The sequence below is a fragment of the Mobula hypostoma genome, chromosome 2 (assembly GCF_963921235.1).
Source record: "Mobula hypostoma chromosome 2, sMobHyp1.1, whole genome shotgun sequence".
Lineage (NCBI taxonomy): Eukaryota > Metazoa > Chordata > Chondrichthyes > Myliobatiformes > Myliobatidae > Mobula > Mobula hypostoma.
This window is the reverse complement of record NC_086098.1, coordinates 184631381-184653421: the sequence shown is the minus strand read 5'-3', so window position 1 is coordinate 184653421 and position 22041 is coordinate 184631381. Positions and strand designations below refer to the sequence as shown.

The window sequence follows — 22041 nt, the reverse complement described above, 5'->3', positions numbered from 1 at the left end:
AACTAAGAAGAAAATGGCAGGATAAAGATTTCTCTTTCCATATGCTCTTAGATTTGTGCAGGTCTGCTCGATGACTAGGGTGCAGCCTAACAGTTTACTCGTGCATGATATATTTGCAGATGTCAAGCACCATAATTTCCCTATTGACAATGTCTTCAAAGCTGTTTATCCTCAGCTTTCGTTGGCAGTTTCAGCTCAGGCCTGTTCTCTGTTTCCTGCTCATGCTGAGGCGATCAATGCACAGCTACAGCTGGTTGAAGGGGACCAAATCCATAGAAGAGTTGATTTGGTTCCATTTTACCAGCTTTAGCAAAGCATTTGGCTCAGAAAAGCTTATCTGAAATATTGACTTATTAATTATATAAAAAACATTCATAATTAAGCCAGAATATAACCAAATTATCATTTACCAATCCAGTCCATCCATGCAAATTCAGAGCATATAAAATAATGACAAACTCATCAAGTAGTCTGAAAACAGTTCAACTTTTACTGGTACTGCAACCTAGCCAAAGTTAATTTTTCTTGGTATTTTATTACTTATCTTTTTTTTTGATGGGTTATTTCATGTCATATGAAAGCTTAACCACAAAAATTATTATATCTTGGAAAGTTTGAGACTGGCACTTTTCTTCCCTCTTCCTACCCATAGGCAGAAAAGAAAGAATTGGAACATAAGTTAAAACTCTCTGTTCCAACACCCAGTGGTCTGGCCACATCTGTGGTCTGGCATATTTTCAAACCGCAATAGAGATCTGCACCAATTAACTAAGACCTAAAATTAATTAAAACCTGTACTAATTTAGTAACTAGTTAATATAGCAATGAAAATTTTGCAATCTCCGCTGATGATATTTCCATATTATGAATGTTTTGGACTACAGACAGTCCTCGGAAACTTGCAATTTCCTTTTCCTACAAATGTCCCATCATTCTTAAAGTTCTCTTGCTTAGAGGGAGATGGTTAGGGGACAATTTCTATGCTTCAGCCCAGATGGGTAGTAAGGATGCTGGATTAGAGAATTCCAACCTGTATTTCTAAATGGAAAGGCAATTTTCTTTCAGCACATCTATTTCCCTCTTCATGCCTTTAGGTAGCAATGTAACCACCTCTGAATATCAATGCATGATAACCATTATAACATCAACATTAAAGAGAATAGAAATCAGGAGGCAACAAGACAAATATTCAGTCACTATTATCCTATGTGGACCAAACAGTATCTTACCTCTCTTCTATCCAAACATGAACATAGAAAAAAAAATGAGGAAAGGTGAATAGGAATAAACTGAGAAGTTAAAAAAAGAACAATATCAATACTTCACCTTATTTATCCAATGATCTATACTCAAATGAGAATATCAACATAATGCAAGAACAACTATGACATTGGGAATTTAATTGGTTGAACTGGTATGTACATTGAAATTAAGCAGCAAGTGCATTAGATTAATTTTTATATGAGCTGCTTAAATATTGAAACCAAACATCAGACACAAAGCTCCTGCTTGTCATTTCAGATGTTCTGCTTCCTTTCTAAAATTATTGTCTCAAAACATGCATCATTAGCTATATTGACCCCCTGCCCCCCCAACTCCAGAGCAAACAAGGAAAATTCAAGGTGGATTTTAGATAAACTCTACAAATTTAGTACCACACAGTTAACCAACAATATCCAAACTACTACATGGAATTCTTGGTCTGAAAGAACTTAATTGCTTTGGCAATAAACAGTTTTGCTTTCAAGTAATGAAAAAAAACCCTACAACAATACAGTAAGATGTGAGGATAAAAGAACACCAGAACAAAGACAGTGATATTAAGACAAGCAACTAATTATCGGTCAAAATGTTCGATTTCAAGATGTGTTACTAGGGGAGGAGGAGGTATGACGAACCGCGGCAGAAGGAAGCCCAGGTACCTGAATGTAAGGTTGCCAAGGTTGGCATTCAGGGTTGGCTTGTGGTGTCTGTTTTTAAGATGAGCGACCATTGCTGAAGGAGGCACTGTTATCATTATTTTGATAGTTGAGTTGCAAATTGTTAAAAAATAAATAAAATGGTTTCAATAAAGTATAAAGTGGGAGTCACAGCCAAAGGAGATTGGAGGGAATACAGAGATAAGAGAAACAAGCTAAGTCAAGGGATTCTATGCGAATAAGACTTCATGAACTAATCAGATACAAGCTATCCCAGGCAACGAACAGGTTATGCTTTACAGGTGAACTTAAGTTGGTTCTGTCCATAAGTTGAAAAATACACAAAAGTAATTGTGTACCTCTATGTTATTGTAATGACTGGAATCAAAAGAACAACGGACTGCCTTGAAAGAACAGATACCAAAAGTGGAGAGAATGAGAGGAAACTAGTTCTGCCATTCATCGCAATGAATGCATGTACATTTATCAGATTGCAATGAATGAATGCATGTACATTTATCAGATTTCTAAATTCAATAATATTATGGGAGCTCGTTCATATGCAGCGGTGTCAATAAACCAGGCATTCTTAATCCAGGGACAGCCTCGAGGGAAAACAATAACACTACGCGCATAAATTACACAGTATCAATCCTACTGCCACTGAAATCTTGGTACTTTTTGGAGATCAGTGTTTATGGAAGAAGGAGGCATTAGGGAAGAAAGAATTCTTGAATTTGCAGAATCATCTTAGAATAAAATAACTATATTTATAGGATGATGAGAGGCTTCAAGTCACTGCTGTTAAATGAATTGAGAGGTGAACATTAGGAGAAGGATGGACATGGAAGATTTGAGATGCTGTTGATTAAAGTGGGTTTAATGTACAAAATGCTGGATGAACTCAGCAGGTCAGGCAGCATCAGTCCAGCATTTCTTTCCATAGATGCTGCCTGACTAGCTGAGTTCCTATAGCACTTTGTGTGTTGCTCCAGATTCCAGAATCTGCATAGATTGTGTCTCTAAAATGGTCATGAGACAGGTACAATGCATGGACTTGGGATAATGGCCTTACAGACTGACATAAGGAGAAATAATTACATTCAGGGCCTTGTAAACCTTTGAATTCTCAATCTCTGAGGGATATAGATTTTAGTTCAATTAAGCATACAAATTTTCATTTACTGAATATATTCAAAATCAAGAACAAAACCTTTTAATACAAGAAGGGTATCTAGTAGGGACACACAGTCAACTCTAGAAGAGTAGAGTCAATGGGAGCTCTGAGAACTACTCTTACTACTGATGTACTTCTGCATGACTAAGTCAATTGAAATTTGAACAACCCCCACACTGTGTTTCTGGGCAACACACAAAAAATGCTGGGGGAGCTCAGCAGGCCAGGCAGCATCTATGAAAAAGAGTACAGTTGACATTTTGGGCTGAGACCCTTTGACTGTACTCTTTTCTATAGATGCTGCCTGGCTTGCTGTGTTCCTCCAGCATTTTGTGTGTGTTGCTTGGATTTCCAGCATCCGCAGATTTTCTCTTGACTGTGCTTCTGGAGTTTAACTGACAGCAAGCAATGCAAGATGCTGAAGACCAAGATAAGTAACTGGAGGTATTGTTTGGCAATGATTTCAAAACTGGAGATGAAAGAACAGTTGACCAACTCTAGGCATTACTATGAATCAAATACCAAAAGTGCGTGGCTAGGAATTTGAAAGGAAAACTATAAACAACTTAGAATTCACTTTATTTTGTGGATGTTGAAACCGGATTTCAATAGGCTAGGTGAATGGTGAAGGTAGTTTACTTTCTGTGGTTGTTTAATTGGCTATTAATTAGACGCATAAGTCATTAAGCTCAATAAATTTGGTTTGCTGAATTTAACTATCAGTCTCAGTAAATCAAATCTGAAGTTCAAATAATTCTTGACACTTTCTTGGAGCTGTTCCATTTATATTTTCTCATGATTAAGAGCACATCAGAAAAATATAATTAAAGCCTATTGTAATTCATATGCAAAATAAAAATGTAGCAGTTCACCAAAACTGAGTAATCAAAAGGCTAATTTTCTAAAAATCCTCTGTTGACTTAGCACTTTAAACATTTCCACAGTTCCTCCATAGATGCTGCCTGACCTGCTGAGTTCCTCCAGCATTTTGTGTGTGTTACTCAACAGTCTGGAATTCTCAAAATCTCATATAATACGGAAGGTACCTCTTTCAACCACAGAAGTGCTCCAGCAACAGGAACGTATGAAAATCAGGTATATTTTAATAGCTTTAGCAGTCTTAAATATATATGGGTAAATATGCTATCTCTATAAGGTTAAGTTCCAATGCATCATAATGGTTAAAAATATTTGCTTAAATAAAGCCTCTATTTAAGTACAATAACAGACAACTAATTTATCAAGTTAATAGTGTTCAAAATTTGTCTCCACCCCACCTTTGAAAGTGCTGACATTTCATGATGTCTTAAACTTATGAGTTCTCTATACACTTAATAGTTAGTTCCTCTTTGTGCCTTGTGTTGCATCAGGTGGCAACCTTGCTGTTTCTGTAGCATTTGTCTAGTTGCTTTTTATGAGACTGAGTTGCTAACCTGATGCTCAACCCAGCACGGATGGAAAACGTGCAAGGAGCCAGCAGGATTCTAACCTGGGACCACGCACCTCAAAGTCTATTGCAGATGTCACTACAGCATCAGCTGGCTTTCTACACTTAATATTCACTGATTAAGTCAATTTCTATCACTTCAGGCATCTGGCAGCCCTTGAAAAATGAGTCAGGGTCCTTTTCTAATTTGATAAAATACAATTTATGTGGATGTTGGAAATTATGTTCTCAATAAAAGAAGGAGAGCAGCATTCAGAAAATGCGAAGCTTTCTGGAAACTACTGTTTGGCAACATTGATAAATTAAGAACATCAAATGTACAGAAGAAAGCTCTTAATGACTTGGCTTACTGGCTTCATGCTTGTTTTTGCTTTTTGAAGATATAGGCACTTACTATATATCTACTCCCTCAAAGTAGAAAGCTTGTGCAACTTATTCTGATACAATAAGTAAATAATATATCCCAGCCAAGAAGAACATAATAAAATGTAGCACTGATCACCTTAATGGGGATTTTGAAACTGTAAAGTAACTTTATAATTATTAATAAAGGAAATGAAGATATTTTCAGCTATTAATAGAATTATGTTGGGGCAAAGCGAAACCAGAGAAGCAGAGATTATTTTCCTTAGAGAAAAAGGAATGAAATGAAAGCACTTGACGTTTTCAGAAGTTTCAATAGAGTAAATATGGGGAAAGTTTTCTGCTGATTGGTGGACTGGTAACTAGAATTCATGGAATTTTAAAAAATTAACAGAATTACCACAGGAACAAAAAAGAGAAAAATTTGTGTCTGCGATGTGTTATTCCGGAGGCCACCATGTATAAACATGGCTATGGAAGTTTAAATGATAGCTTCCAATAGGGAATGCATGGGTAATACTTGTTGAATTGTGAGGAATGTCTGAGGGAGTGAATTAATGGGATTGGTCCTTTAAAGAGTTGGAGCAAGCACCCTGGATCAAATTTCTATTTTCTAAGATTCTAGTTACAAAAGTTTGCTGGTAAAAAAATTGTAGAAAGAATATTAATATTAAATAAAAAGTAACAAAACACAATCTTTGAGAGTAATTGCTCCTAAATAAAACTGTTTTCTGCTAATTTAGAATCACTTTGTGAATTATGCTCTTTACACTTTGATTGCTTCCCTGGAAAGTTGCCAGGCTGTGACTTATTCATTCAGTGTAACTGTTGTAGGGGATCCCATTTTAGATTGCTCTGAAATAAGATAAATTCTAATCTCATTTAATACAAGAGTACCCTGCATAGTTTGTTAGAATATGGCTGATATCACATCTCATGCCCACTTTCCAGTCTACACCCCATAACCTCCAGTTCCCTTCGTGCCCAAAAATCTATTGATCATGGCCTTTGCCTTAGACACACCTCTCTATAACTGACAGTTTCAAAGATTTACAATCACTGGTTTAAAAAAATGTGTTAACTTACTTATAAATGGAGTCACTTATCTTTATAAAACACCATTAATTCTAGACTCTCTAGTCTGAGTAAATAGCCTCTTATTATTCTACGCTGTCAACCCTGTGAAATCTAAAAGTCTCAATGAAATTACTCCTCATTCTTTTAAACTCCATAGGATAAACCAATCATAATCTCTGTCAGCTTTCTGCTAATAGAAGTTATTAATCTAGTCTGATTTATACAGGTTCCCTAAATTCGAAAAATAAAATTAAAAGCACTTAAAAGTCACAGTGTTATAAAAGGAACTAACAAAATTAAATTAATTAAATAATGTCCCTGTTTTGAAGTGAACTAATTCATAACCGAAGGACAAGATGTTTTTAAGGCTAACTAGCATGACTACAAAGAATGATGAAGATATGACTGTCAGAGGAGAACAATGGCATGTGTTATATTGAAGCATCTGTCTTGTAACCCAGCAGGGGTGAGAATTCTCTGTGCTGTCCCATTTTTGTTTCAGATCTGTACCAGGGAAAGATACTGAACAAAAGTGAAGGAAATGAGAAAAGTGGAAATTTCAAAGTGAATCACACCTCCCAACAATCACCACGGAGCTGAATTGTCAGGAGACTTGGGAAGTTAGCCTCTTGGTTTCATAACTACATTGGCACAAGATCAACAACAAATGAGTATCTAATTTCACTTTGATTAAAATTGTCATGCTTCCCACAATCACATTAATGAGGACTGGAGTCACACTTAACAAGTTTCAGAATTAGATCTTGGAGTGATTAGTGAGTAAGTTGGTGCATTCTTCATTTGGTCTCAACAATGCCATTGGCATTTGCTGTTAAGATCATTGCTCACATAAAACTTTCTAAATGTTGGCTAACTTTCTTCTTCATGCTGTAGCTATCATACTGTGTATTCTAGTATCTAATGGTTTCTTACACATTAGGCATATATTACTGATGTCATGATGAGATTGTAATTGAGATATAATCTTAGACTTTAGAGCTATTTATCCTCATGTTAGTGTTCAGATCTCTTTCTATGTAAATTTGATCCTCTTTCTATATCATGTGCAGTCAGTAATCTCTAAGTCCAGTAACTCTGCTCATACAAAAATGGGGTAAACTTTTGTTTCTGTGTTTATTGCCAAGGTTATTAGAGGAGGTGAGGAATTAGTTAATCCACTGCCTGTTATTTTTCTTTTCAGATACAGCACATTATTGCTATTATTAATAAAATAAATATGACAGGGATTCTAAATTATATTTTCCCTTCATGAATAATGTGATATCTGTAAGTTTCAGCTCACTGTTAGGGAAAAGATGTTTATAACTTTGTTTATGCTCTATGATAGAACTTATTCATTATTTAAACTTCCTTTGATGCATCATTACTCTTAGAATTGAATGCTAACAATCTGGAGATAAGAGAATCTTTGTTTAAAAGGTTTTAGCTTTGGTTGTCATTTTTAATGACTTAATTAAATAGAAAAACAAGAGATCACAGAATGTTTTCTACAAAGACTATTCTGTACAATTAAAATAAGCATACTTTGTAAATTGAATTCACAATTATATCATCAACTAGGAACCATTATAAACACTTCCAGTGCAAATGAAAATAATTGTAAAACACGCAATGGGTCTCTGGAGTTTTTAATTTTAACATTTATTGAAGTGTTGTGTTCATTCAAAATATTATTTTTAATTTGTCAATCCAAAATAACTAAACTAGAATGTTTATTTAGGATTTGACAGTGTCACATGGAATATCATAATAAATATGCCTTGGGCATCCAGTATTACTCACCCAATTGAATTCTAGAAATCAAAGGGGAATTTAACCTTTGAATTTAGGATTAAATACGAGCATTGTTATTTTTGAAATTCCTCCTAAAACAATGTTCTATCAGTATTCATGACATTGTTTAAATGTTTAAAACAAACCATTGTTTGCTGAATAAGATGTTAAGCTTCATATCTAAGTCAGTAAATCTTTTAACTTTGAACCAGCAAAAATGTTGATTGTATTCATGCAAACTGGGCTGGAAAACATTATTAAGTTAATGAAAGCCAGAAACCTTTGACATCATAAATTCAATTGTTTAATGAGCAAGTTGTTCTGATGAAATATTAATTCTTCACTTAAAATCTCATTTGAAAAAATTGCTCACCACATTGAACCAAATCAATGACAAAGAATATTGACTTCAGATGTTTTAAATGAGCTCTCAGGCTAAAAGTGATCCAGCAAATCTACCTTCTGCTGTACAATACTGAACAGATTCAGAGTTATTCCTGCCAACTGGTCTGCACTTGATTATCAAAGAACATTTGTACTGTTTAACTGAACAGATAAAAATATATTTACTTGATAAACTGAAGTTGGCATAAAAATAAAAATCGGTGGATAAACATTACATGCGGCTCAAATACTTCGCAGGGAATTTTGTCCTATAATCTCATGAACCACAGAGCTGCCCAACATCTAATTCTAACTTATTGAAACTAATGGCTGTAAATTAATTCTTTTCATGCATATGATCCTTCAAAAGTTAACACCGAAAAGATTACACTGAATAAGTCTAATTCAATACACAAAGTATATTTTGAATGGAACTGTTACTTGGTGGACTGGTTTAAAACATGCAGACTTTCATTCTGAGTTAAACAATGTCATCTTATGCATAGCTTGTTTGATACAAGTAGGTTAAATGGCCACAAATAATAGTTGTTAATTTTTGTATTTTTGAATGAATTCACGTAGTTCTGATAGATTAGGTTAAATAGAACTTTCAATACTTTGAAATTATCCTGTAGTTTTAGAGTTTAAAATTCAAACACTGCTAATTTAGTTAAGTGATTAACAGGTATATGAGCAAAAGGAAAGCAAGGAATACACATATATATATATATTCTGACAGTTTTAAATGTAAAGATGATTGCCAACAACAGGAATATTTTCAATTTATCTTTCCCAGCTGTTCATCTACCAGTCACTGGACATTACTGCATTTGGTTACCACGAGAAGCATCTCCCTCTTCCATTACAGGGGTTAGTTAAGTGTGATTTCGGCACAGAGGGCAGCTGAGAATGAAGACTATTTATATCAGCTGTCATGGCATTCTAGGACACTTTGAGCTACTGAGGTGCTTATTTAGACAACAGTGCACTTCCATGCCCTACCCATATCAGGGCATGGTGAGCTACTTACGCAGGCAGATGAGTGCTTCATAATAAGCTGCATCTGTTTGGAACGTCAATCAAGCTTCCCAAAAAAAACATATATATCCTGTCAGCAAATGCTCAGGCTTCTACACCTTTTGAAAGGGGAGAGAGAATGGAGGAGAGGGTACATGCAGAGTTGGAGGGGGGGAAAGTTAATCACACTGATAGAGAAGGCCCGACTTAGAAGAAAGGTTAGTGACGCAATCACACTAGCATGGTGGAATATCTTTGACAGACTAACTGCCCTTTTCCCTAATTTTATCCACATATAACTGTGGAAATAGGGCAAGATTAAATAGCCAGGCCAGTGTCAGACGCATAAAGAGATACTGCAGTGCAGTGCTGATCTTTCTGCAATAGGACGTGCACAGCCCAAACTCTGACTCTGCAGATTTCTTTGATTTGTTGACCCAGGTATGTACTCTCAATTTATGCTAAGGCGGTAGCTGACGTTTCCCCTCTCGAACCTCTTACTGTACATAAAATTCACATTTCTGATCACCCAGACATTTCCTACAATACGTTCTTCACATCCTAAAATCTTGAACACGTTTCTAAATTCATTTGCGCTCTTTTTATTTAAATCAAAAATATTATGCAATTCTCCATCCTGGTGGGCAAGAACTGATTGGCCACTAATGCAAAAGCTGCAGAACTATCTGTCCTTTGGGTCAATCTAATCATGCTTAATAGTGGTTTACTTCTCAACACAACATTTTTCACTTTGGACGACAGTTTAAAATGAGATTGCTTATGCGCCATTCACTAATGCTTTTACTGAGGCCATGTCTAGGGTTTTAAACACTAATGCTATAAAATGATTACTGTCTTTGATAGTTAGCTATTTACTTTGGATTGTAAGCTTTCTTATCTTTTATGAAAACTGATACTCGTAGATTGCTAGTTTACCAAGCAACACTCATTGAAAATCCAATTGGCGATTCCTGATTTTTAATAAATGAATAATATTTTAACTGCATAAAGGGCAGAAATTCATTTTTAGTATGTTTTCGATCCAAAATAAGATGAGATTCAATTTTGAAGTAAAGCTTTTAAATAAATAAAAAAATCTAAAATTTGAGGGATTTTATTCGAAGCAGCAGTGTAAAGGGCAAGATACCTGTAGTAAATATTTTGGATATTTTGATATGTATTGAAATTGAAAAATCAGAATCATTAGGCAAATTAGAGACTGAAATTAAGAAAAAGGTCTCAAAAGCTCTTCTTTCTACCTTGCTATTAGAAAAAGTTACAAATTCTTTGAGGAGCTGACATGGAGTTATAGATAAAATGCATTAACTAAATTGCCCAACATGGTCATAAAACGCAATTCAAATCTGCAATGGTCAAATGGACTGAGCCCTTAGCCAAGAATGCAGACTTGCTTTCTGCAAACGTGCCTGTCGAGAGAGATTGAATTTTACCCACAATGCCGTTCAGTATCTCTCAGCAAAGGTCATCCTTTTGCAGCGCAGAATGTTCTCAATCTAGTCTCTTTCACACCTGTTGCTGCCAAAGTTCCCCTGCAGGACTGAACATCAGTGGGATTCTCCTAAACAACATGTATTACATTACAACTGACTAATCGACAACTTTTGCACCCTCTGACCTTTCTCAAAAGTTGAGAACATGAAAGTGCAATTGCCTCCCATAACAGTACGCCACGGAAGCATTTTTTCTCTTTTGGTATATTTTAAAGTCTTATCACCCTACTTCAGCAGTTATCTTGGTGTTTATTTGTAACTAACTAGTCACTCCCTAACTAAGCCATCACAATGGTAAGATGTGACATACAACTTATTATCATGCATAATTTCTAAAATGCTCACTTAGCCATGCATAATGAAAGCAAAATGTAGTTAAAACCCTACAGTCTGTGGAAGAGTAACAAAAATATCCCACTTGCAGCAAATTTGATAGGAGTGGCGTGCAGTATTTCAATTTACAGTTTTTATATCATGTCTAATTAAAACAGAATCCACCACTTTAAAAGATCACAATGCACAATTTAAGATAAAGATAGATCCAAGCAACAATTTTTCATTTAACTCTCAAAGCTACCAATAAAAAGAAAGACGGTTAAAATATGCAGTTATTTAAATCTGAAATTTCAGGCCTGACTCTGCGGCAAAACTTTTCCTTTGTATAAAAGTTGCTTCAAATTCAGATGAATCTTTGGAAGCACAGAGCCTCCAATACATAAAAATCTTGGATTCTCGTAGAATTTGCCTCAACCCCGTTACATCCCAAGCACCCTACAACCAATGAAGTATATTCAAATGCATGCGATCATGGCTGAACTGTTGTATTGTTATAAAGGTTTCTCTCTTTGCACATCTTGTTTTACAAAATGCATGAACAAAAATCTTCGAAGTTTAGAAATATCATATTTGTAAAATATTTCACGCAAATTTGCTGCAAATGTTTAGCCTGCCAATTTTCATGATAATATCTAGAAAAATGTGAAAATCACTGGCATTTGTTTTAATAAAACAATCATACTTAAATACATTCTTCATTTTGCCAAAAGACAGAAAACAGCTGGTGAATTTTGCCAGACTTATCTAGAGATGAACGCATTCCTGCAATCTGAAGTCTGCTGTGACTGCCTGAGTAAACACAATTCACTTGATACGACTTCTTTTTCAGAATAAATAAAATAAATTCTATTTGGATTTTGGTTTGTTAAAACAAATGTGGACAGAAAGCTCTCCTCCAGCCTTGCATTTCAAAGCACTGCCGCAGTCAGCATATTGAATATTTAATGTCCCGATGAGCAATTCCACCTGCTGACACAGGAAAAGTGACGGAACAATACATGCACTACAACAACCTCATCAATTGACTCCACATTCAGGCGGCCCTGTCAGACAAGATTTTTTTTTCTCTCTCTCTGGAATGGTCACTCTTCTTCGACGAATATTCCCTAAAAGAAATACATACTTCTTTACATTCCATAGCTTGCAAGGTTCATATGGGCATATAAAGAAGTATGTGTTCCAAATAGGTAATTGCCAGATGTGCTTCCTTCACATACGTGAAAATGCTGATTCAGAATCCTTGCTCCCAGGATCTGGGTTACATGCAACAAATTTAAAGCAGCTGTTAAAAGTGCAATCCTCCCCTCCATTTTGCTTTGAACACTAATGTTAAGAGCTACACCAGGGATGCGCAGTTTGCTTTACATATTTTTCATGGACTAATAATAAGCATTAGAGTTTGGCAGGAAGAGGAGAAATGATTGGGGAAAATGCTACAGTTGACAACGCTTTAATTAAAAGACATTACTGCAGTCATGACATGTTGCAAATTTTAATTCATGCTGAGATCAATAAAGGAGCTTTTTTTTAATTATCCAAATGTGTGGCTCGCCGCATAGTTATAGAAAAAACAATGAATATTTTCTTACCTATGTTAAAGTGCAAATTCCATATATTAGGGTGGTAGAAGTCAAATTTTTTGGATTGGTGGTCCCAGGATCATTTCTTGATTGCAGGGTGCGTGCACTTTCAGACTTGGCGCTGCCCTGGCACACATCTGTTGCCATCACTGACAGTTCACTTGCAAGTCGCTGTTAGACAGTGAGGGTTCCCCACCAATAAAAAATTCAAGAGGCTGTACAGAGAACCAGCTTGGCCCCCTCGTGATTTTACGTCCCATCCTTTGCTTTCAGTCGCCCTTTCTCCGCCTCTGTCTTTCTCTGTCTGCTGCACAGTCATTCCGGGGCTGAGCTTTAAACCTCCCCTAACAATGTGGCCAGAGTGGCGATGCTGAAAATGATGATCAGACTGAATAAAAGCCTATTATGGGCAGGATTTAGGCACTAAGGCAAAAGCAAGAGGTCACACGGGGCACTTAATGCTCATTCAGCATTGCTGTAATGGTACGTTCTGCATCTCCACTCACCTGCTTTGTTGCCTGCTACTCCGTCCAAGCTCATAGATCAATACCAATTTACAGGCAAATGCAAGGCATATGTCTTAGTGTTAATGAATTTTAGTTTCACACATTCATTTGATCTAAGCTACCAGGGAAAAGCTGGGGAGTGATGTTCTTTAAGCAAACTTTAGCAATAAACATTTAAAGCTGGTGGACAATATAAATTTTCCGAAAGGCCCGGCTATCTTCATTTCCTTAACTGTTACATTATTCTTGGTAGCTCATTTCACAGAGGAAACTTGTCCAAAAGTGCTTTCTATACATAAACACGCTAACTTCTCAGACATCGGGTTAGTTCGGCTACACTCTATTCACTCAAAGACCTGGATGGCTCCATTAAAATTTCACATGGGACTGGGACCACGGCAAGGTGAAGACAAATGCGTGACTCATCCTGCTGCCCTTTGACAAGTGAGTGAACGAGAAACCAGTGAAATTAAAAGCTGCCTGTAGATGATCTCACTGTACAAGCAGGCGTCCGATGAACACCAGGGCAACAGGAAACTGACAGAACTCCCCCCACCCCCTCTAACCACCACCCTGTATCACCCCTCCCACCTCAAGCACAGCTCTACTCCCCCCTTCCCTCAGTGTTCAAATTCACCGTTCATTTTTAAGAATTCTCCTGTAAGAACATGGGTTGAAAGTTTTTATTACGCTGTGCTTTCCGGCTCTTGGGTCATACTAACTCCAGTCACTGTTATTAAGTAATTATTATTATTGTTGTTATTTATCACTGTGTTTTTTCCTTACATCACTTCAATCAGCATCCATCAAGCAGCCTGTCTCAGCATTAAGCATAAAAGGCTTTTTAACCTTTCAGAGTGATCGCATGCCAAAGGTCTCCCATTTCTGTTTAGATCATTCCAGCCCATTGCTTGCTCTGCAGTATTTGTTAAATACAAAGTACAGCACGGCAGAATTAAACCCACAGAACCTTCTGCATTCCCACACACTCTCGCACCGGCTCCCATCATCACACCGGCATGTATGCACCGACACAGACACACAGACTGACAGGCACACAGACACGAGAGCATGTTGCACGGGCGGGGGTCAACTGAGCCCCACTGTCAGGCGCAAGAGCAGTTTAGAGGTGAAAGATAGGAGAGAAAGACATACCGGATCAGAGATTCTGTTACAGCAGTTGTGTCACCAGAGCAGTAGCTGAAAGCTGAATCAGCTTTGGAGAGTTAGAGATGCATAGAGGAGGGTCACAGTATCACGAGGTAACAATATGCACTTCATGCAGCAGCCGTCAGCCTTCTCTCATAGCCAATCTCTTATGCAGAAAACGGGGGCCCTGTGCTGGTGTTAGTCCTCAGATGTAGAAATTCCTTCTGAATTTTGCAGCCCCTAACTCTTCCCATCCTGCTGCAGAGGAGCCTTGCCACGTTGGTGTATGTTAAAAGGTATGACAAGCCAAAAGCTGAAGACAAGGAAAGGGAGAGACAGACAGGCAGACAGAGACAGAGACAGAAAGGGAGGCAGACCGCACACCGAAGGACAGAACCAGGAGTTCAGGAGAGGCGACGTTCACTTGAACGGATGCTGCGACACAGAGCACCTTGATTCATATGAGCTGTAGTGAGTGGGAAGCTACCTTCTCCCCTCCAGAGGTCAGACAGAAGCAGAGGTCAGCACTCACACACGCAGGAGGGGGCTGCTGAGAACACTTTCTAATCAGAAAGAGGGACCACATTTCTAGTACTTATATACCCGGCTAAGCATCTGAAACATGCACTACCGGCAACCAGTCCCTTCAGAGTGGCTCCCTCCCTGACCATATTTAGTCAACCATGGCAAAAAATAGCCTGTCAGCTGCAGATTGCCGAACCTGGAGTATTTGGAGTTCAATCGCTCACTCAGCCCATTGACTACTTGTCCTGTAGAGTTCTGACTCTGCCATTTGACTGCTATTTTTAGCCAGGCCAAATAAAGAGGTATCTCGTCTTACCACTAATGTGTCCTAGTGATTCAGTAGGTTCCTACTATGTATGGTAAGCGTCGATATAATAATAGATATTGACAGAAACTGTGTTAAATCTGCTGGAAGTTTTCTTTTTCTAAAGGAGACAATAGAAATGACTTGAAAAGGTGGAACTTGAAATGATATTGATTTCGTTTTTGCCCTTTATCTCTCTCTTCAGCTGCCTGTGCAATAAAGCAGAAAATACTTGGGGACGGTTAGTTTTAAAGGTGCAAGTCGACTCGGCAGGCCACTTATTCGTTATCATGTAATGATGTTTCTCTCAATAACAATAGGATAACACTTGTTATCCTAATGGCCGATAAGCCTGCAGTAGAAGAAGATCTGTTTGGATAGACCTCTGTGAAATTTCCCCCTGACTCCTTGTGAATTGCTTTAGTAAGCACTAATCTTCTGTAGGACTTCCTATCAGAGCTGAATAAAGAAGTCGCTTTGGTCACTTGTGATAACTGACCAGGAGAGGATCTCCAGACATTAGTCTCCCAAGATAACTGCCCCTGAATGAGACCAGAGGAAACACTGCATTTCATGACAGATTCTTTATGCTGCGTTGGGGAAGGGGGGTAAGGAGAAAGCTGATTTATTTGTTCACCGCAACCAGCTGTTCAGTATTGAAAGGAAGCATGTGAGCAGGGTTTAAAAATGTAAGCAGCTGTAAAACTAACCAAGTTTCACCTTTCCCCTGTGAGTCATAATCTATACAATATTTCTGCAACATGCTCCTAAAGCAGGGAGGATTTCTGATCTTCATTATTGGTCCCAGGCTTATTCTTGTGACTGATTTTATACCTGACACATCTGCACCATACAACAGCTCCAGTACTGCAAATAGCAGATAATATTTTATCCCTTGTCTATGGAGTTCTTTCTCCCCCCTGCAAGCTAGAAGGTACAGCTTCATGAATTGGTTTCAATACATGCAGTCACATTTTGTTCCCATTTACATTAATCTTTCAGTATTTCATATAAATGTGGGCAAATACTCAAATGCACAACCACCTTTCCATACATGCACTAAACTACTGTGCTTTCCATCCAACTGTATGCAGCATCTCTGGAAAAGGTAGGCCATCTGGAAAAGTCTATAGATAATCTGATGCTCTGGTGTTCTGCATTTAGCACAAACAATGCAGCTGGTTTGGTTTTGCATGCACACAGCTACTGACGAGACAAATCATACGCTTAAGACAACAGAGGTGCATTCGAGTCTTAGTGAAGAAAGAGCATAATCATTTCCTACCTTTCCTCTTTCTCAAGGATATGCACTGCAGGAAAAAAATCTTACTGATTTGGACGGAATGATCCAATGTTATTCCCTGAAGATTCCAGGTTGAGGCGGGAAGAAGGTAAAGCATAGGTAAAACATTTTATACCTGATGTTTGCAATGCCTGCATTTTGGAAATATAGAATGAAATTTATAGTGAGGCTGGGAACACATCAAATAGTATTTATTCTCTGTTTAATAAATTGCAGGTTTAACCCTTAAGAGAGTGCATAGAGCAAAAATTGCCCTGATTTAACACATTTGCAAACAGACCTATTAAGAATTGCTGCATCCCATAGCTTTGAAACCACGGCCACTAATTTTTTCCATCCATCATTCACTTAGATAATTCATTACCTTTTTCACTTGAGAATTGATATTACACACTGAATGAGAAATGTTTATGTCTGTATTCTCCCCTGTTTATTTGCAGTAAAGATGCATAAACAGAGATGGGTCTTGTTTAGAGTTTCTTTTTATAGATTTCACTTCAATTCAATTTCCAGATTAAATTCTGCGTTATTCTCAAAGAAGAGATCAAAGAAAAATCATGAGTGCACAATATGTCTGCATAAAATATAAATTTACAATGAGAATGTACAGGAGCATTTATTTCAGATTCAGAACTATCCAGTGTGGACAGTACAGCGATCGTTCTATATGAGATATTAATTTAATTCTTCTATAGCTATTTGCTGAAAGTTGTCTAATCTAAATGTAGAAAGTTAAAATCAAAATGGATAGAGAAAATGCAAGAACAAAACTCATGTGTTGCTATACTTCTGTAACCAGTCACTGAGATTTTTAAATGAGAATGTTTTACTAACTTATTGATCTTTCAGGAAGTTATGTTGCAGCTTTATAAATTTTGAGTTGGGCCGCATCTGGAGTATTGCATACGGCTCTGGTTGCCCCATTATAGGAAGGATTTTGAGGCTTTGGAGAGGGTGCAGAAGAGGTTCACCTGGATGTCGCCTGGAGTAGAGGTCATGTGCTACAATGTGAGTTTGGACAAAATTGGGTTGTTTACTTGGGAGCACCGGAGGCTGATGGGAGATCTGACTGAGGATTACAAGATTATGAGAGGCATAGACAGAGTAGACAGACAATATCCCAGGGTTGAAATGTCCAAAACCAGAGGGCATGCATTTAAATTGAGAGGAGTAATTTCAGAGGAGATGCGAGGGGTAAGTTTTTTACACAGAGCATGTTGGCTGTTTGGAATGTGCTGCCTGGAGTGATGGTAAAGACTTCAGACATGAGAGACTTTTAAGAGATGTTTAGAAAGACACAATAAATGTGAAGAGAATAGAGGGATGTGGACATTGAGTAGGCAGAGGGGATTCATTAGTTGGCCATTTCATTACTAATTTAATTGGTTTTGCACTGCATTATGGGCGGAAGAGCTGTTCATGTGCTGTACTGTTCTATGTTCTATGTTCATTATTATTATTTAATTTGGATTTATTTGGTAAAACACTTTTCACCAGTAATTGTTTTTCCCTTTTACTCACATCTAAGTACTGACTTAAACCAGAGTCAAATCGCAATGTGCTTACTTGTTTCCTTTAGAATACAATTAGAAGTCAAGAATATCCGTCACTGAGTTCTGACGAGTAAACAACGAAGTTTTGAATTATGAAGTAACTTCAAAATTGATAACGCAGGATTGATGTCATAGTGGTAAACTGTTATATTAACACCTGTTCACCATGTGATTCCAATGTGTGACTTCTCAGGTGCCATGCAGAAAAGGTCGAAGGTCAGGCAGATGGTAATGTAATGATATCATACCATGTCTCTGCACTGGCATCCCTTATTGTCTAGGGATAAGCAGCACAGCCGCAGAGTTGTCTCTAATATCAGAATGACATGACATTACCCTTCTGCGCAGATCCCACAACCAAAGGAGGTGATTTTTTGAGTTAGTCTTTTTTTAGGTGATAGCATAAATCTAGCAATATTTCATCAACTGGCCATTATTTAACTCCAAAATGAAAATGAGGAGAATTGTTTAATGCTGTGTAGTCTGATAATGGCCATTGTACACTATCATTAAATGTCAAATTTACCATTAGCATTTGAGGCACTATATAAGTCTTACCCAAGAAAAGAATATTAAATATTACATAGCATCAGAGTATATGGACCTTCAATAAATTGCACGTTCCTTGTTGGAACTTCTTGTGACTCACATGCATCAATTTGCAATTGACTCTGTTAAAGATTGAGAGTACACAGAGTGCACCAATTTTATATTGATCGACATTACTAAATATTTAAGCGAAATTTTGCTCCTTTGATGACGCAGTAGATTTATCAGCAATTTACTGAAACCGATCCCCGAGCAGTGTTGAATAGATAGATCTCAGATAGGAGGTGATTCAAAATTACCTCCAGAACACTTGTACAAATTAAATAGGACTATAATCAGCACAGTGATACGGTGGTATAACTAACAGAGCTGCTGCTTCATAGTTTCAAAGACCCAGGTTCGATCATGATTTTGCGTTCTGAATTTCACATTCTCCCTGTGACTGTATGCACTTCCCCTGGCTTCCTCCTGCAATTCAAGAAGATATAGATTGATAGATTAATTGGCTGTTGTAAATTACCCCTGGTGTGCAGTTGTGTGGTGGAATCTAGTCAGAGCTGATGGAAATAAATCACAACTGGAGTAAGAAAGTGTTTAATGGTCAGTATGGGCTTGATGGGCAGAAAAGCCTGGTTCCATGTTTGATGACTCTCTGGCTCTCCTCCCTCATTAGTAATGAACAATAAGCATTCAGATTTGGATTTTCACTCCTGTGAGTTTGTGTTTGAAGAGCTGGTTTTTACTGGAAATTACTACATGACAGGAATCCAACTCCAATTTGCTATATTGTACATTTATTGTAAGAATGTCTGGCTGTATACAAGCGCCTCCTCTGGGAGAGTAGGTTGCCGATTTCAATAGCTATAAATTACCCATTAGGAGCTTTGAATATTAACTCGCTATGCAAGGCCTTCATGATCTTCCTGGAACTCTTCAGTGAAAGCAGCTCAAGTGTGCGATGTGATGAACGGCCCAACGAGCTGGTGGGCGAGTGTGTGAACAGACACTGAAAGCCTCACAGCTGCCTGCTTAAAAGGTTTTTTTCCTTATAGAATCTGTAAACTGTCCTGGGAAAACTGGAACATGTCTGGAAAGGTTTGGAGCTAAGTTTGTAAAGTATGAAGACAACTATTGACACTGTAGTTCCCAAAGCCCACATCAACTGCTCACACTGCAGCTGGAATGACAGGACGTCTCAGTAAATAAATGAGTTACTGACTGAGATAAGGGGGTTGTGAGCTGAGGGTGCAAAGATGATAGGTAGGACATTTTGATCATGACTCATCTTCTAATCTCATAGGTCTCCCAGTCTCTATGGCATCATAACTGTCATGATCGAGGCAGATCCTCAGTTCCTCTGCAAATGTGCGTGACTTGAGTGGGAAGCATGCCAACACATCGAACTTGTGATAGAGTACTCTCCACTTGCCTGGATGAGTGCAGTCCGAATGAAGGGTCTTCGCCTGGAATGTCGACTGTTTATTCCTCTCCATAGATGGTGGCTGGCCTGCAGAGTTCCTCCAGCACTTTTACTTTGGATTTCCAGCATCCACTGAATCTCTTGTGCTGATGATTCTCAAATAGCTCAACATATCCAGGAAAATTCTGCCTACTTTATTAGTATTCCATCCACATACTAAATGTACATTTTGCCTACCAAGATGTATAGTGAACACGAAATATTCTGCAGATGCTGGGGTCAAAGCAACATGCACAAAATGCTAGAGGAACTCAGCAGGTCAGGCAGCATCCATGGAAACGAACAGTCAACGTTTCGGGCCGAGACCCTTCATCAGGACTGAAGGGGCAGGGAGCAGGGGCCCTATAAAGAAGGTGGGGGGAGGGTGGGAAGGAGAAGGCTGGTAGGTGCCAGGTGAAAAACCAGTAAGGGGAAAGATCAAGGGGTGGGGGAGGGGATAGGCAGAAAAGGTGAAGAAGGAATAGGGGAAAGCACAATGGGTAGTAGAAGGAGGTGGAACCATGAGGGAGGTGATAGGCAGCTGGAGGAAGGGGCAGAGTGAAACTGGGATGGGGGAAGGAATTACCGGAAGTTGGAGAATTCAATGTTCATGCCAGATGTATAGTGCATACCATCTCCAAAGTTTCACAGCAGGATGGCCACTGGGAGATTGTAGCAGAACAACTGCTACACTTGCCCCTACACCTCCTCCCTCACTACCATTCAGGGCCCCACACATTCCTTCCAGGTGAGGTGATACTTCACCTATGAGTCTGTTGGGGTCATATACTGTGTCCGGTCCTCCCGGTGTGTCCTCCTGTATATCAGTGAGACCTGACGTAGATTGGGAGACTGCTTCATCAAGCATCTACGCTCCATCCACCAGAAAAAACAGGATCTCCCAGTGGGCACCCATTTTAATTCCACTTCCCATTCACATTCCGATATGTCAATTCATGACCTTCTCTACTGTCATGATGAGGCCACACTCAGGTTGGAGGAACAACACCTTATACTCAGTCTGGGCTGCCTTCAACCTGATGGCATGAACATCGATTTCTTGAACTTCCAATAATAGCATCCCCTCCCTTCACCATTTCCCTTCCCCTTTACCCTCTCTCACCTTATCTCTTTGCCTGCCTATCACCTCCCTCAGGTAGTCCTCCCCCCTTTTCTTTCTTCCATGGCCTCCTGCCCTCTCCTATCAGACTCACCCTTCTCCATCCCTGTATCCCTTTCACCAATCAATTTCCCAGCTCTTTACTTCACCCCGTGCCCCCCCCACTCCTGGTTATACCCTATCACCTTGTGTTTCTCCCTCCCCTTCCCTCACTTATAGCTCTGCTCCTCTTCATTTTTTCTCCAGTCTTGTCAAAGTGTCTCGGCCTGAAACGTCAACTGTATTCTTTTCCATAGATGCTGCCTGGCCCGCTGAGTTCCTCCAGCAGTTTGTGTGAGATGCTCCATCTTCACAATTCCAATGTTCATGCATTTGGCCATGTCATTCATCTATAGGTCAGACTTCTCAGAGTCCAAGGGATTAGTTCTGATTTTCTACCTTTTGCTGCTGTTTAATCATCTCTCAGTAGCAATAAAAAGAAATGACCGGCAGGGACAAATGACAGGAGTTGAATAGATGCATGGAATTCATTTGTTAATGGTGACCAGCAGAAAGAGTCATGACATCGTATAAAAAGTAGATTTCCTGAAAAATTAGCAAAATTAAAGCAGAAATGTCTTCTATCTGAAACTGAAAAAGACGCTGCTGGACCTGCTGAGTTTTTCTAACGTTTCTGCTTTTATTTTCAGATTTTCAGTATCTGCAATGTTTTGATTTTCATTCAGGGATGAGAAGAAATGCCTTATAGAGCAGAATTGTTGCTCCTTGACAGTGAGCTGGTAAAAGGAGTGCTGGGTTGAAGTCAATTGAAGAGGGCAAATTGAGGACATTGAAGTAATATGCACACCAGAATGTAGGAAATGTGCCATTATGCTCACCCATCTGGATCTAAGAAGATCTCTAAAGTGCTTGCAGCCAGCGACATGGGACCTCACTCCAGCTGCTAATCTTCAGCAGTGTCTTCTTGT

At 38.5% G+C, this 22041-nt stretch overlaps 2 long non-coding RNA genes across 2 annotated transcripts in view; one reads left to right on the top strand and one right to left on the bottom strand.

The window, feature by feature from the left end:
• The window catches only part of LOC134342739 (uncharacterized), a 24901-nt gene extending 10092 nt beyond the window's left edge, over positions 1–14809 (bottom strand). Inside the window, exons 1-2 of the long non-coding RNA XR_010017084.1 lie at positions 14267–14809; positions 12615–12975 (exon numbers count right to left, since the gene is read on the bottom strand). This is a non-coding gene — a long non-coding RNA (uncharacterized LOC134342739). The remainder of the gene's footprint in view (positions 1–12614; positions 12976–14266) is intronic.
• Positions 14433–22041, top strand: LOC134342740 (uncharacterized). The gene is made up of 4 exons (XR_010017085.1): positions 14433–14556; positions 16392–16491; positions 17242–17400; positions 21763–22041. It is a non-coding gene; the product is annotated as an uncharacterized LOC134342740 (long non-coding RNA).